General features: G+C 34.2%; 1 protein-coding gene across 1 annotated transcript in view; it reads right to left on the bottom strand.

Moving 5' to 3' along the window:
- LOC114268854 (uncharacterized) overlaps positions 1 to 9,802 on the bottom strand; it is a 224,054-nt gene extending 214,252 nt beyond the window's left edge. The window contains exon 1 of the mRNA XM_082869715.1: positions 9,670 to 9,802. The gene's annotated coding sequence lies outside the window, so the exon portion shown is untranslated. The remainder of the gene's footprint in view (positions 1 to 9,669) is intronic.
- Between the last annotated feature and the right edge of the window lie 6,220 nt (positions 9,803 to 16,022).

The following is a 16,022-nucleotide window of genomic DNA, read 5'->3' as shown; positions in this document are numbered from 1 at the left end:
AATTGTGGTGTAAATATTTGAATTAGTTGTATTTCCGTTTTCAGTCATAGGTTTATATAAATTGATGACTCTTTGTAAATAAGATACAATTGAATATATAGTTTCATTCAGAAAACTTACACCAGTAACATTTCAGGCCCTTATAAATTATCAATAAAGACACCAAAATAAAATTTTCATACCTATCAATTTTCATGACATATTACTATTTTTTATAAGCAACAAAAACAAAAACTAAAATTAGCACTTGCCCATACAAGAAACATCCAACAAAGAAAGAGATATAAATGCAAAGTACATATACCCGTAACAATAGCAAAATACAACCCACCCATAATAATAGCAAAATATCAACAAAAATAGCATAACAATGACCAAAATCAGCAACATTCATAGAAGTAGATCATTTCCAATAGCTTCTTGAATTCTGTGTTCACAATATCCTTTGAAACCACCTTGAATGATTCCAACAAAACAAGTACCTACGCCCCTTTCTCCTCTCGCTGCTAATCCATAGAGAATGCATTTTCCTTTTACCTTGCATTTTGTCAAAGGCTGAGGCAAGCAATATTGACACAACTTTCTTAAACTACTTAAGTAAACACCTAAGTCAAAATTATTCAAGATAAAGCTATATACGCTTACCACCCTTATGCGAATCAAAGATAGGTGCCCCAAATGACCCAATCATGCTGTGAAAATTATTGATTTGAATCACGTTTAACTTCTTGTGTAGGTCAGCAAGGTCAATATTTTTCTTGGTTAATTACATCTCCAACCATCCTCTAGTTTGGAGTTATAGACCCAGGAGAAAAACACTAAGACTCCGAATATCTCTTGTCGCTTGATCTGGATTTGAAGGAGAAGGAGCATTTTTACACGGAAAGGCAACTTGTCCTACGACCAAGCTATAATATAGGTCAAGAGGGTGATATAGCATAAACTTCCATTTTTAAGTCTATAAAATCTTCATTGCCAAACTTGGCAAAGTTAAATTCAACCCCTTCTCCTAGACTATCTATCACTTTCACTAATGCTAAATCTCATTCTCTATTTACTGAAACCAATCCGGCTAGCCAAAATTCTTCTTCATCTACACAGCGAAGAGTTATCGTTTCAAGAATATCGGGTTGGATGTGTGCAAATGTCAAAACAAACCAACTTCATTTAAAATGATCACACCACCACGTACCACATTCATTATACTTGATGGCTCTCCAACTAATGAATACTTGCATTTGCCACTCTCATTTCTAGCCAAAGAGGGATTTTTCAAAGAGGGTATTAATATTGTCTCTATAAGCACCACAACATGTTTCATTCTATCATAAAATTGTGGCCTTTGTTGTAGCAAAAGGCAATCATCATCGTTTGAAAATTCTTGTTCAAAACTGATTTCCATGGCCTATAAGAACAATGATTATTGGATTACAAACTGAAACACATCCTATTTCCATGATGAAAAAAACAACAGAGATGGAAAAAAAAAAATGGATGAAAGGGGAAAACAGACATGAACACAAACGAAATAGATAATAAAAAAATAAAGACACAAACATAGATACGAAGATTAAACATTATGCAACAGTAAATTCAAACATTGCCCGTAAAGATTATTAAAATATAAAAACTTTATGCAACATTCCAATTATTACCTATAAACTACATAAAGTTTTTATATTTTAGTAACATTTACAGGGCAATGCGTGAATTTATTGCTGCATATCGTTTTTCTTCATGTCTGTTTTTGTGCCTTTGTTTTTTAATTTTTTATTATCTATTTCTTTTTTCTTCATGTTTGTTTTTCCCCTTTCTCCATCAATATTTTGTCCTGTCTATATTTTTTTTCCATCATGGATATAAGAATTGTTTCAATTTGTAATCCAGTACTCATTGTTCTTATAGGTCATGGAAATCAGCTTTGAACACTGTCTTTTACTACAACAAAGGCCCCGGTTTTATGACAAAATAAAACAAGTTGTGGTGCTTATAGAGACTAGATTAAAGTATTCCTTAGTTGGAGAGCCATCAAACATAATGAATGTGGTACATGGTGATGGGGTCATTTTAAACAAGGTGGGTTTGTTTTGACATGTGCACACATCCAACCCGATAATCTTGAAACGATAACTCTTCGCCATGCAGATGAATAAGAATTTTGGCCAGCCAAATTGGTTTCAGTAAATAGAGTGAGATTTAGCATTGGTGAAACTGATAGATAGTCTAGGGGAAGGGGTTGAATTTAACTTTGCCAAGTTTGGCAATGAAGATTTTATTGACTTAGAAATGGAAGTTTATGCTATATCTCACCTAGCGGACCTATATTATAGCTTGGTCATAGGACAAGTTGCCTTTCCATGTAAAAATGCTCCTCCTCCAAGTCCAGATCGAGCTGCAAGATACTCAGAGTCATAGTGTTTCTCCTAGGTCTACAACTCCAAACTACGGTATGATTGGAGATATAATTAACCAAGAAAGAAGTTGAACGTGATTCAAATCAATAATTTTCATAGCATGATTGGGTCATTTGGGGAGCCTATCTTTGATTCACATGGAAGGGTGATAGGAGTATTTTACTTCGGTATTCATTTAAGTAGTTTAAGAAAATTCTATCAAAATTGCTTAAGGAAAATGCATTCTCTATGGATTAGCAGCGGGAGAAAGGGGCATAGGCAGTTGTTTTGATTGAATCATACAAGGGGGTGTCAATGGATATTGTGAACATGGAATTTAAGAAGCTATTGGAAATGATCTACTTCCATGAATGTTGCTAATTTTAGTCATTCTTGTTCTATTTTTGCTGATATTTTGTTTTTGTTGTAGGGGTAATGTACTTTGCATTTGTATCTCTTTCTTTGTTGGATATGGACAAGTACCTACGCCCCTTTCTCCCCTCGCTGCCAATCCATAGAGAATGCATTCTCCTTTTACCTTTGTCTTTGACCTTGCATTTTGTCAAAGGCTGAGGTAAGCAATATTGACACAACTTTCTTGAACTACTTAAGTGAACACCTAAGTGAAAATTATTCAAGATAAAGCTATATACGCTTACCACCCTTCCATGCGAATCAAAGATAGGTGCACCAAATGACCCAATCATGCTGTGAAAATTATTGATTTGAATCACGTTTAACTTCTTGTGTAGGTCAGCAAGGTCAACATCTTTCTTGGTTAATTACATCTTCAACCATCCTCTAGTTTGGAGCTGTAGACCCAGGAGAAAAACACTAAGACTCCGAGTATATCTTGCCGCTTGATTTGGACTTGGAGGAAGAGCATTTTTACATGGAAAGGCAACTTGTCCTACGACCTAACTATAACATAGGTCAACCGGGTGACATATAACATAAACTTCCATTCTTATGTCAATAAAATCTTCATCGCCAAACTTCGCAAAGTTAAATTCAACCATTTCTCATAGACTATCTATCACTTTCACCAATGCTAAATCTCATTCTCTACTTACCGAAACCAATTCGGCTAGCCAAAATTCTTCTTCATCTACACAGCGAAGAGTTATCGTTTCAAGAATATCGGGTTGGATGTGTGCAAATGTCAAAACAAACCAACTTCATTTAAAATGATCACACCACCATGTACCACATTCATTATGTTTGATGGCTCTCCAACTAACGAATAATTCCATTTGCCACTCTCATTTCCAGCCAAAGAGGGATTTTTCAGGGAGGGTATTAATATTATCTCTATAAGCACCACAACATGTTTCATTCTATCATAAAATTGTGGCCTTTGTTGTAGTAAAAGGCAATCATCATTGTTTGAAAATTCTTGTTCAAAACTGATTTTCGTGGCCTATAAGAACAATGATTATTGGATTACAAACTGAAACACTTCTTATTTCCATGATGAAAAAAACAACAGAGATGGAAAAAAAATGGACGAAAGGGGAAAACAGACATGAACAAAAACGAAATAGATAATAAAAGAATAAAGACACACAAACATAGATATGAAGATTAAACATTATGCAACAGTAAATTCAAGCATTGCCTGTAAAGATTATTAAAATATAAAAACTTTATGCAACATTCCAATTATTACCTATAAACTACATAAAGTTCTTATATGTTAGTAACATTGACAGGGTAATGCGTGAATTTATTGCTGCATATCGTGTTTCTTCATGTCTGTTTTTGTGTCTTTGTTTTTTAATTTTTTATTATCTATTTCTTTTTTCTTCATGTTTGTTTTTCCCCTTTCTCCATCAATATTTTGTCCTATCTATATTTTTTTTCCATCATGGATATAAGAATTGTTTCAATTTGTAATCCAGTACTCATTGTTCTTATAGGTCATGGAAATCAGCTTTGAACACTGTCTTTTACTACAACAAAGGCCCCGGTTTTATGACAAAATAAAACAAGTTGTGGTGCTTATAGAGACTAGATTAAATACCCTCCTTGAAAAATCTCTCTTTGGCTGGAAATGAGAGTGGCAAATGCAAGTATTCCTTAGTTGGAGAGCCATCAAACATAATGAATGTGGTACATGATGATGGGGTCATTTTAAACAAAGTGGGTTTGTTTTGACATGTGAACACATCCAACCCGATAATCTTGAAACGATAACTCTTCGCCATGCAGATGAATAAGAATTTTGGCCAGCCAAATTGGTTTCAGTAAATAAAGAGTGAGATTTAGCATTGGTGAAACTGATAGATAGTCTAGGGGAAGGGGTTGAATTTAACTTTGCATAAATAAGAATTTTGGCCAGCCAAATTGGTTTCGGTAAATAGAGAGTGAGATTTAGCATTGGTGAAACTGATAGATAGTCTAGGGGAAGGGGTTGAATTTAACTTTGCCAAGTTTGACAATGAAGATTTTATTAACTTAGAAATGGAAGTTTATGCTATATCTCACCTAGCGGACCTATATTATAGCTTGGTCATAGAACAAGTTGTCTTTCCATGTAAAAATGCTCCTCCTCCAAGTCCAGATCGAGCTGCAAGATACTCAGAGTCATAGGGTTCGTTTGGTTTGTATTTCTGAAAAAATTTTGGGAAATTTTCTCTACAAATAAGTTTTTAAAAGTAATCAAACCAAACAAATTTTTCCAAAAAAATTTCTCAAAACTTGTAAACCAAACAAGTTTTCCAAACAAATCTCCCTTTCACACACATCACATCAATCACTTTTTCCAAAACTCTCTATCAAAATAATTTTCCAAAATATCTTTTGAAAAAAACCAAACCAAACGACTTTTCGTACTTTTTATCTCTAAAACACATCTCTCAAACACAAACCAAACATACCCTATGTGTTTCTCCTAGGTCTACAACTCCAAACTACGGTATGACTGGAGATATAATTAACCAAGAAAGAAGTTGAACGTGATTCGAATTAATAATTTTCATAGCATGATTGGGTCATTTGGGGAGCCTATCTTTGATTCGCATGGAAGGGTGATAGGAGTATTTTACTTCGGTATTCATATAAGTAGTTTAAGAAAATTCTGTCAAGATTGCTTAAGGAAAATGCATTCTCTATGGATTAGCAGCGGGGGAAAGGGGCATAGGCAGTTGTTTTGATTGAATCATACAAGGGGGTGTCAATGGATATTGTGAACATGGAATTTAAGAAGCTACTGGAAATGATCTACTTCCATGAATGTTGCTAATTTTAGTCATTCTTGTACTATTTTTGCTGATATTTTGTTTTTGTTGTAGGGGTAATGAACTTTGCATTTGTATCTCTTTCTTTGTTGGATATGGACAAGTACCTACGCCCCTTTCTCCCCTCGCTGCCAATCCATAGAGAATGCATTCTCCTTTTACCTTTGTCTTTGACCTTGCATTTTGTCAAAGGCTGAGGTAAGCAATATTGACACAACTTTCTTAAACTACTTCGGTGAACACCTAAGTGAAAATTATTCAAGATAAAGCGATATACGCTTACCACCCTTCCATGCGAATCAAAGATAGGTGCACCAAATGACCCAATCATACTGTGAAAATTATTGATTTGAATCACGTTTAACTTCTTGTGTAGGTCAGCAAGGTCAACATCTTTCTTGGTTAATTACATCTTCAACCATCCTCTAGTTTGGAGTTGTAGACCCAGGAGAAAAACACTAAGACTCCGATTATCTCTTGCCGCTTGATTTGGACTTGAAAGAGGAAGAGCATTTTTACATGGAAAGGCAACTTGTCCTACGACCTAGCTATAACATAGGTCAACCGGATGACATATAACATAAACTTCCATTCTTAAATCAATAAAATCTTCATCGCCAAACTTGACAAAGTTAAATTCAACCCATTCTCATAGACTATCTATCACTTTCACCAATGCTAAATCTCATTCTCTACTTACCGAAACCAATTTGGCTAGCCAAAATTCTTCTTCATCTACACAGCGAAGAGTTATCGTTTCAAGAATATCGGGTTGGATGTGTGCAAATGTCAAAACAAACCAACTTCATTTAAAATGATCACACCACCATGTACCACATTCATTATGTTTTATGGCTCTCCAACTAACGAATAATTCCATTTGCCACTCTCATTTCCAGCCAAAGAGGGATTTTTCAGGAAGGGTATTAATATTGTCTCTATAAGCACCACAACATGTTTCATTCTAACATAAAATTGTGGCCTTCGTTGTAGTAAAAGGCAATCATCATTGTTTGAAAATTCTTGTTCAAAACTGATTTCCATGGCCTATAAGAACAATGATTATTGGATTACAAACTGAAACACTTCTTATTTCCATGATGAAAAAAACAACAGAGATGGGAAAAAAATGGATGAAAGGGGAAAACAAACATGAACAAAAACGAAATAGATAATAAAAAAATAAAGACACACAAACATAGATATGAAGATTAAACATTATGCAACAGTAAATTCAAGCATTGCCCGTAAAGATTATTAAAATATAAAAACTTTATGCAACATTCCAAGTATTACTTATAAACTACATAAAGTTTTTATGTTTTAGTAACATTTACAGGGTAATGCTTGAATTTATTATTGCATAACGTTTTTCTTCATGTCTGTGTTTGTGTCTTTGTTTTTTAATTTTTTATTATCTATTTCTTTTTTCTTCATGTTTATTTTTCCCCTTTCTCCATCAATATTTTGTCCTATCTATATTTTTTTTCCATCATGGATATAAGAATTGTTTCAATTTGTAATCCAGTACTCATTGTTCTTATAGGTCATGAAAATCAGCTTTGAACACTGTCTTTTACTATAACAAAGGCCCCAGTTTTATGACAAAATAAAACAAGTTGTGGTGCTTATAGAGACTAGATTAAATACCCTCCTTGAAAAATCTCTCTTTGGCTGGAAATGAGAGTGGCAAATGCAAGTATTCCTTAGTTGGAAAGCCATCAAACATAATGAATGTGGTACATTGTGATGGGATCATTTTAAACAAGGTGGGCTTGTTTTGACATGTGCACACATCCAACCCGATAATCTTGAAACGATAACTCTTCGCCATGCAGATGAATAAGAATTTTGGCCAGCCAAATTGGTTTCGGTAAATAGAGAGTGAGATTTAGCATTGGTGAAACTGATAGATAATCTAGGGGAAGGGGTTGAATTTAACTTTGCCAAGTTTGGCAATGAAGATTTTATTGACTTAGAAATGGAAGTTTATGCTATATCTCACCTAGCGAACCTATATTATAGCTTGGTCATAGGACAAGTTGCTTTTCTATGTAAAAATGCTCCACCTCCAAGTCCAGATCGAGCTGCAAGAGATACTCAGAGTCAAGTGTTTCTCCTAGGTCTACAACTCCAAGCTAGAGCATGGTTGGAGATATAATTAACCAAGAAAAATGTTGACCTTGCTGAGCTACACAAGAAGTTAAACGTGATTCAAATCAATAATTTTCATGGCATGATTGGGTCATTTGGGGCGCCTATCTTTGGTTCACATGGAAGGGTGGTAGGCATAAATAGCTTTATCTTGAATATTTTTTCTTTCGGTATTCATTTAAGTAGCTGAATAAAATTCTGTCAAGATTGCTTACCTCAATCTTGGATAAAACGCAAGGTCAAAGACAAAGGTAAAAGAAAAATGCATTCTCTACAGATTAGCAGCGGGGGAAAGGGGCATAGGTAGTTGTTTTGATTGAATCATACATGGGGTGTCAATGGATATTGTGAACATGGAATTTAAGAAGCTATTGGCAATGATATACTTCAATGAATGTTGCTAATTTTAGTCATTCTTGTTCTATTTTTGCTGATATTTTGTTATTGTTGTGGGGTAATGTACTTTGCATTGTATCTCTTTCTTTGTTGGATATGGACAAGTTTATTTTGTTGATGATAAAAAAATGGTAATTTGTTATGATCATTATTGGTAGATACGATAATCATATTTTGGTGTCTTTGTGAGTCAAGTAGGAAAAATATTTGTTTGTTAGTCATTTGGATGTTTGTGGAAATGATCATTATTTGACAGTTTGGCAGGTGAAACTACAGTTTCTTCTATTGAATTATCATCTTCTTGGGGACTTGCTCTCCTATTTGGATTCCTCTTTTCGATTGGAGAAGTGTGAAGTTAATATGAAACTTTGGTGATTATAGTGGTGCTTGAACATTTGCTCTTACAAAGTTCCAAGTTTTTCTGTTTGATGTATGTTGTGGTAATTGATTTTTCATTAGGTTAATTCATCTTATATGGTTCTTTACACTTCTTTACAATTGATGCACATATCACAGGATCATTCTCATTGCAAGTTCCTAATTCAGCTTCCAAGATATTGCCCAAGTATGTTTGTTCTTACTCAACTCCAAATGGGCTGGCCCATCTAACCCTCAGATCTCTAATGTACTTTTGTGTTTACAGTGCACTGCCCAATTTCTGCAATATTATTGATGCACCTTTGGTTGTGAAGAGGTTTCACAAATCCTAAAAGGAGGTTTAGCACACCACACTCAACTGTTTCCCTCACATTGGATGATTTAAACCTTAATTTTCAATATCTTTCCTCTCATGTGTGGAAGGAACTTGGAATTCAGGAATGATGTTATCTTCGACTTTGGTGGACGTGTGAGTGTTGCTAATAAATCAAAATCGTTATGGTGTGTTACTCTCCCGATGTATTTTCTTTCCTTTCTCTTTTTCTTCTCTTGAGTTTACTGGTGAACTAACTATTTTTTGGACTCTCTCTCTCCCCTCCTCTCCTCTGATCTAGTTATTTGTTTACAAGTGTTTACCATGTGCTACTACATATATTCACTTTCTTTACCATCTTGCTTACTCTTCCACCAAATTTCAGTATGAAAATTTTGTTGGCAAGCTGGACTGTATTAGATTAGTGGAAGTAATATTTAATAGTGTACCATTATTTTAGCACATTGAAAAACATTGAATAGTATTGTATTGCACCCAAAAAAAATACTTTTATTGAAATAATGACCTTGATATCCTCGGGTACCGCAGAAGACCTAAGGAGACTAGCAGATGCTAAAATAGTACTTAAGTATGTACCATTGACATTCTCACAATCTATGATAGTGCTAGACCCCATAAATAATGCCTTCACACCTAGACAACAATCTCTCTCTCTCTATATATATATATACACACACAAATGCACATATATGTAAGAATTAAAATTTTATTGTAGAATTAAAATTGTATTGAGCAAAGCAGGACTCATATAATAATGTAGTAATTAAATACCTACCTGTGAGGAGAAGTTTTCAAAGCAGCTCTTTTGATATCAATATCCAAGTACACATTAGCATATGTATCAGTGTAGTAGATCGATCGTCGTTCAGTGCAAGCAAATCGTCGTTCAGACGTGTAGATCGTCGGTCGTTCAGTGTAGATCGTCGGCCGGAGGTTACCGTCGGACGGTGGGGTAGGGTAGGGTAGGGTAGAGAGAGAAAGAGAGAGAGAGAGAGAGAGTATCAGCGTGTTGGGTCTGTGTCTGTGAAGAAATTAGGGCCAATTCTACACAAAAGGGCCTGAGGCGTGTATAAAATTGGGGGAAAAAAAGGAACAAAAAAAAAAGGCACGGGCGGGACGGGTTTGCGGGGTAAAATGGCAGATCACCCGTCTCCCAATCCGAACCCGACAACTTGAAACATTGGGCCTCGCCCGTCCGCCACACACCACACAACCATTCATTTGGGGTTGGGTTGGGCGGTTCTGACAGGTCGACAGATCCGATGCACAACCCTTAAATCAACGAATTTTTTCAAGAGGAGTGATGGAGATCCTTTCTAATCACCACCCCATCACCCCACACACATGTGGTAGCTGATGATTGGAGGACAAGGAAAATAAAAAAAAGAAAAAAAAAAATCTAACCAATGAGGGAGAGAGAGAGAATCAAAGGAGGTGAAAAAAAAAAAAAAAAAAAAAAGGAGGTCTTACACATTTTTCATTCCCCAAAAAGAATGCACAATAATTTTGTAGGGACCTGTTATTCACATCATTATTTAAAAATTAAATATATATATATATATAGAGATAACAAAATTAAAACCAACAGCTTTGCACAACCAATTTTTTACTACCCGAGTTTCGGGGCGTTTCCGTTTACATGGGCTAATGCTTGCTATTTTTTCTTCGAGGTCGTGATGATCAAACTCCATACATTTGGTCTGAACAACAGACAAGAAGAAGAATGAAAAGAATATTACCACTGATAGAAAGAAAAGGAAAAAAAAAAACAACAGAGAAACCCAAAAAATAGCCACCAAGCAGAGAGGGAAAGAGGATTACCCAACTGAGAAAAAGGGGAAAAAACAGAGGAATCCAAAAAGTACCCACCGAGAATAGAGAGAAGAAGAAGGAGAAGAGCAGCACTGAAGACTCAACTCTAGGGCGAAAATTGGATTGGGCTGCCGCGGGTTTTGTATTGGGATTTTTTTTTTTTTTAAAAAAAATTACAAATTAATTTGAAAAAAATAAATATTAGAATTATGTAGAAGAAATTATTACCAGTTATTTGTAAATTTTAAAAAAATTTAACTTAATTGAAATTTCCCCAAACAATTCTGATTTTGAATTAGTTTTAGATTTTTTTAAAAACAATTTTGAGTTTTTAATTCATATTTTGTAAATATTTTTTAATATTTATTTTTTTCACTTTTTAATTTACTTAATTTAGGTACACTTAAAAAAAAAATTGAAAAAATCTTTTAAAATTTTACTAAGGCCTCATTTGGGAGCATGCTAATTTAGTAACTTTTTGACTATTTGACTAAAATATGAGCTAAAAAAACCTAGTATGTTTGGGATGATTTTTTGACTTTTTACGAAAAGATGTGCAAAAGGTAGAGAGAAAAGAGAATCTTTGACTTTTTAGTATGGGTTGTTAGCTTTTTGACTTTTTAATTTTTTTAATAACTTTTTAACTAAACCAACCTGCTGCCAAACAAGGCCTAAATACAAATTGAAGTTAAAGAGAAATGCCAAATCTCAATCCTTTTTCATAGCAACCAACTCAACTACTCAAAATTTATTAAAGTTATTTTTAGTGTGACAATGTTCTTCCTCCAAATTCAAATCGAACTTCTAAGAGATTGTGTAAGTGTTTCTGCTAAGTCTAACACTTCAAATTGCATGATGATTGGAGATATAATTGATGTGAAAATTGATATTTATCTTGCAAACATGTACAAGAATTTACACTTAATCAAATCAATAATTTTCACAATTAAAAGGCATTTGATTCACATAAAAGGGTAATAGGATTAATATAGTTTTATCTTGAAAAAATTTAGTTTTACTATTCATTTAAGTAGTTTAAGAAAATTATGTCAACATTAGTTAATTGAGTTTCAACAAAACACATAAAGGAAAACAAAAAACGACCGTATGAATTGACAATGAAAAAAAAAGAGGTGTAATTACTTATTTTGTTGCAATCTTGCCTGTTAATATCAAAAAATGGAATTGTACTTGTGCCAATGAGGAAATTGCCCAACAAGGTTTTAATCTAATCCCTACAAACACGGCCATAAAATTGTTGCCATTGTTGTGGTAAAAAATTATCATCATTCTTTAAAAAAAAAAATTCAAATCTTATTTTCATGACGTATAAATGAGTATAGTATTACAAATTGAAACACTTCTCATTTCCATTGAAATAAAAAATAAATAAAAAAACCACACTCAAACAAACCTGAAGAAGCATTCCATTCAAACATTACCTATCAAGATTATTAAAATATAAAAATATTATGGAGCATAAACATTACATATAAAAATTATTATTCCATGCATTAGTTATACGATTCCATACATTAGTTATACGACACCGTAACAGAGAGACAAAAGAGGGTAAAGGCATAAAACTATAGGAAAAGGGGAAAACACACAAGTAATAGAGATAAAAATAAAATAAAATAAAAAATAATATACCATATGGAAAGCATAGATGAAAAAAATGAAAAAAAAAAAAATAGACTGAGATGAAGAAGGAGAGAGTAACCGGACATGTAGGGTGCAGATCAAAGATGAGAGAGAGAGAGAGAGAGAGAGAGAGAGAGAGAGGTGTAAAGCTATAGGCAAAGGGGACAACAAATAAGTAACGGAGATGAAAATGAAATAAACAAACAAAAACATAGCAAAGAGGTAACATAGATGAAGAAAAAATAAAAAACAAAAGACAAAAAAAATAAATAGGGACGGGGAAGGAAAAATAAAAATAAAGATGTGGAGATCAACGATAAAAAAATAAAATAAGAAAGAGAGGAAAAAAAAGCTAAAAAAAGGCTAGCTACTCCAATGGTTAGCTAAAACAGCTACCATTAGCTTGGGCAGAAAAGGGTTATCCAGTGGCATGTTATAGGAGTTGCCAAAGTAAAATCTGCCATGCAAGAACATGAGAACAACAACAAGAACAGTACCAACAAGAACAAAAAAAAAAAAAAAAAAAAAAAATTATAGATAAAAATCAACAAAAATATTAATATGAACTATTTCAATTCTTTCATCAAATTTTCATTAAAATCTTTTTAAAAAATTACATTCTCATTTCAAATTTCACTTTTCATCAATTTTGGTTTAAAAAAAAAACCCCACTCCAATCCTTCATGTTTTAACAATTACATCAAATTTAATGAAAAATATGTTTCTCCCTTGATTTGATACAAGTTCGATGAAAGGATTGAACCATATTTTCACCACTATTTTTTATCAAATTTAAATTTGATGAAGGATTTGATGAAAGATTGGAAATGATCTAACACGTCAAATTATAACTTTGGGTTGCAATGATCATATGGGTGTTTGGGAAGAAACTTTTTTAGTCTTTTTGGTTAAAATAGCACTAAAAGACAAAATAGGTTAAAATAGTCAATAAGACAAAATATCACATTAAACCCATAATTATTTCACTTTTTTTCTCTCACAAACATCACATCCAATTACTATCTTTCTAAATACAAAAATTTTAGTCTCCTAAAATAGCCAAAAATTAAAATAACCTACTAAAATAGTAACTTCCCAAACATCTGCATACAAAGAAAAATGAAGAGATGAAAAAGGAGAACAGGGACGAGAAAGGTAGATCATCTATAGCTTTGGCTTGCCAAAATGATAGGCATTGATCATAGATGAAGAAAAATGAATAGATGAAAAAGAAGTAGAAAACATGACAGAGATGAGAAATGCAAAAATAAAAGTAAGAGATACACACATATATAATCAAGAGAGTGACTTACCCTTTGAGATGTTGAGGAAGAAATCGATTGAAGAAGATCTTTTGGAATGCAAAAGCCTAGAAGATTGAAGAATGGTGTGAGAATGGCGAAATTATAATTTGTTTCTAGGGCAAATTTAGGTAATGTCCCAACTTGAATATTATTGGTTAAAATAATGGGTCTCATTATTTGTTTGTCTTGGAAAGACAATTAGACACTTGTCTAAATATGAATGATGTAGAACAATACTTTTAGACCACCAAATAACTTCTCATTAGGAGTAACGCTCAAGATTTTGCAGAGGGCTCTATTCTCAAATCTCAAATGCCAAAGCCTAGAAGATTTTTTTTTTTTTAATTCATTATCTAAATAAATAAAAGGTTTAAATATTTTTTTTGGCCCAAAGTGAAATTAATTTTGATTTCTAATATTTAAAGTGTATTAATTTGATCTTCAACATATAAAAAAGCAAGCCACACTATTATTTATTTATTTATTCATTTATTTATTTATTTTGAACTTGTAGATGCCATCAGGCTACAGAGAAATATCAACAATTAAAATAGAGGGGTGCTATTAACACCCCATAAATTACCAATTTTTAGTTTTTTTTTTATTACAATAATAACTTTAAATGAAATTACTAAAAAATGCATCATTAATTTTGGGACACCCCATCCTACAATTAAATCTACACACCTACTATATCATGAATTTGGGTTTATGTGAGCACCCACCTCCATCACCACTCATTCATCTTCTCCAAATCTCAACTTTAAAATTTATCCACTCTCAAAATCTTGAAAACCCTTTAGCAACAATATTCTAGCGTTAACGGTGGCAACCATTTCATTACTTACACTTCTCCAGCAATAACAACGAGTGGAAGTTTTTTGGACAACTACAACTCCATAAAACGAAAGGAGTACTACAATAAAAGCTCAGAGGAGATTCATAACTTTGATGTTGTTCTTAGCTCAGAGGAGATTAGGTTTGTAAGGTGTACGGGAAAGAAATAAACCTTCTCGTATAATCCTGTTGATCAAGTCTGCACTCCTCTGTACGTCGTCGTTTTATCACCTAAAAACACAAACGTGAGCTAGCCGGCGGGTGTGTGCCGGAAACCTCTCCGATGCCTAAGTCAGTAAGCTTGACAAATAGACAAAAGCTCTATGTATTCAGAAAGCAAAGTTGTGTGTTACCTCTCCAAAGGTGATATTTGTGAGCTTTTATATGTTTTGTGTGGCACAATCCTAATAGGACTTCTATTCCTCCATGCAGCGTCCTCCTAGGATTCATACTCCTGAAAGATAATGCTTATCCTTCAACACCCCCCTCACTGCTTAAACCAAGTGAGATGGTTTTTACCATGGCCGAACTCCTATATGACCGAAATAATCATGGTTATGTTGAGCCATAGAGTAGGCCGAACTATCCTTAGTTCGGTTCTCCCTTCCGCTACACCTTATCTCGGTTCTCTCATGTACAAACCATGGTATGATCAGACCGAGCTACCGAATAGTAGGTTCTGACCGTTCTAGCCACAATACGCCATGACCGAGCTAACTCCGAGACCGGACTAACTTCCAAGTGTCTTTAGACCGGACTAACTTCAAGTCTCCTCCGGGCCGGACTAGCTTCGGGGCTCTTGTACCGGACTAACTTTAAAGCCTTTTTACTCAGCCCTTTGTATTGCGGCCATGATGGCCCATTACCCAGCTCGGCCCAATTTTCATATAAATTACCCTCTCAATTGCCCCTTAATTCCATCTGCGTAGCGTGATAGGGATTACCTGTTTTATCAGCCGAGCTAAGGTTTTTAAGCCTTTCCAGCCGAGCTTAAATCCTTTAGTTTTCCCAGCCGAGCTAAAACCCTTTAGCTTTTCCAACCGAGCTAAAACTCTTTAGCCTATCCAATCCGAGCTAAATTCATATCGGGCTCTAGCTGTCTGGTCGAAACGTCTCTTCAATCACAGCAACTGAATCGCTTCTTATTCCAATGACACGTGGCAGGCACTGATTGGCTCAATGCAACTGTCACGCCGCCTTCGTACTCCTTGTTTTTTGAACAGTCCCACCCAAATTTTGGGCTCTCTAACAAAAACAAATCCTAAGGCAAAAAATCCCTCCACTTCTACCATTCATCCTCTTCCTTTTCACTGAGTTCTTCACTGTTCTTCGTCTTCTGAAAGAGTTCGTGTTTTGCTGCCTTTTGCTTCCATCTCCAGTTCTTGCCTCTTCATCTGGTTAGTATTGCTCCTCTATCTTGCTTTCCTTTGTTTTCGTACTTTGTTTTGTGTGTTTTGTAAAATACATTTTTTTTCCATGTGCTTTGCTTCTTCTGAAAACACCATGTTAGTATAATCCTCAGGCATTCATG

This window comes from Camellia sinensis, chromosome 5, assembly GCF_055761805.1.
Source record: "Camellia sinensis isolate YWXY chromosome 5, ASM5576180v1, whole genome shotgun sequence".
Classification (NCBI taxonomy): domain Eukaryota; kingdom Viridiplantae; phylum Streptophyta; class Magnoliopsida; order Ericales; family Theaceae; genus Camellia; species Camellia sinensis.
This window is presented reverse-complemented; position numbering and strand designations above follow the sequence as displayed.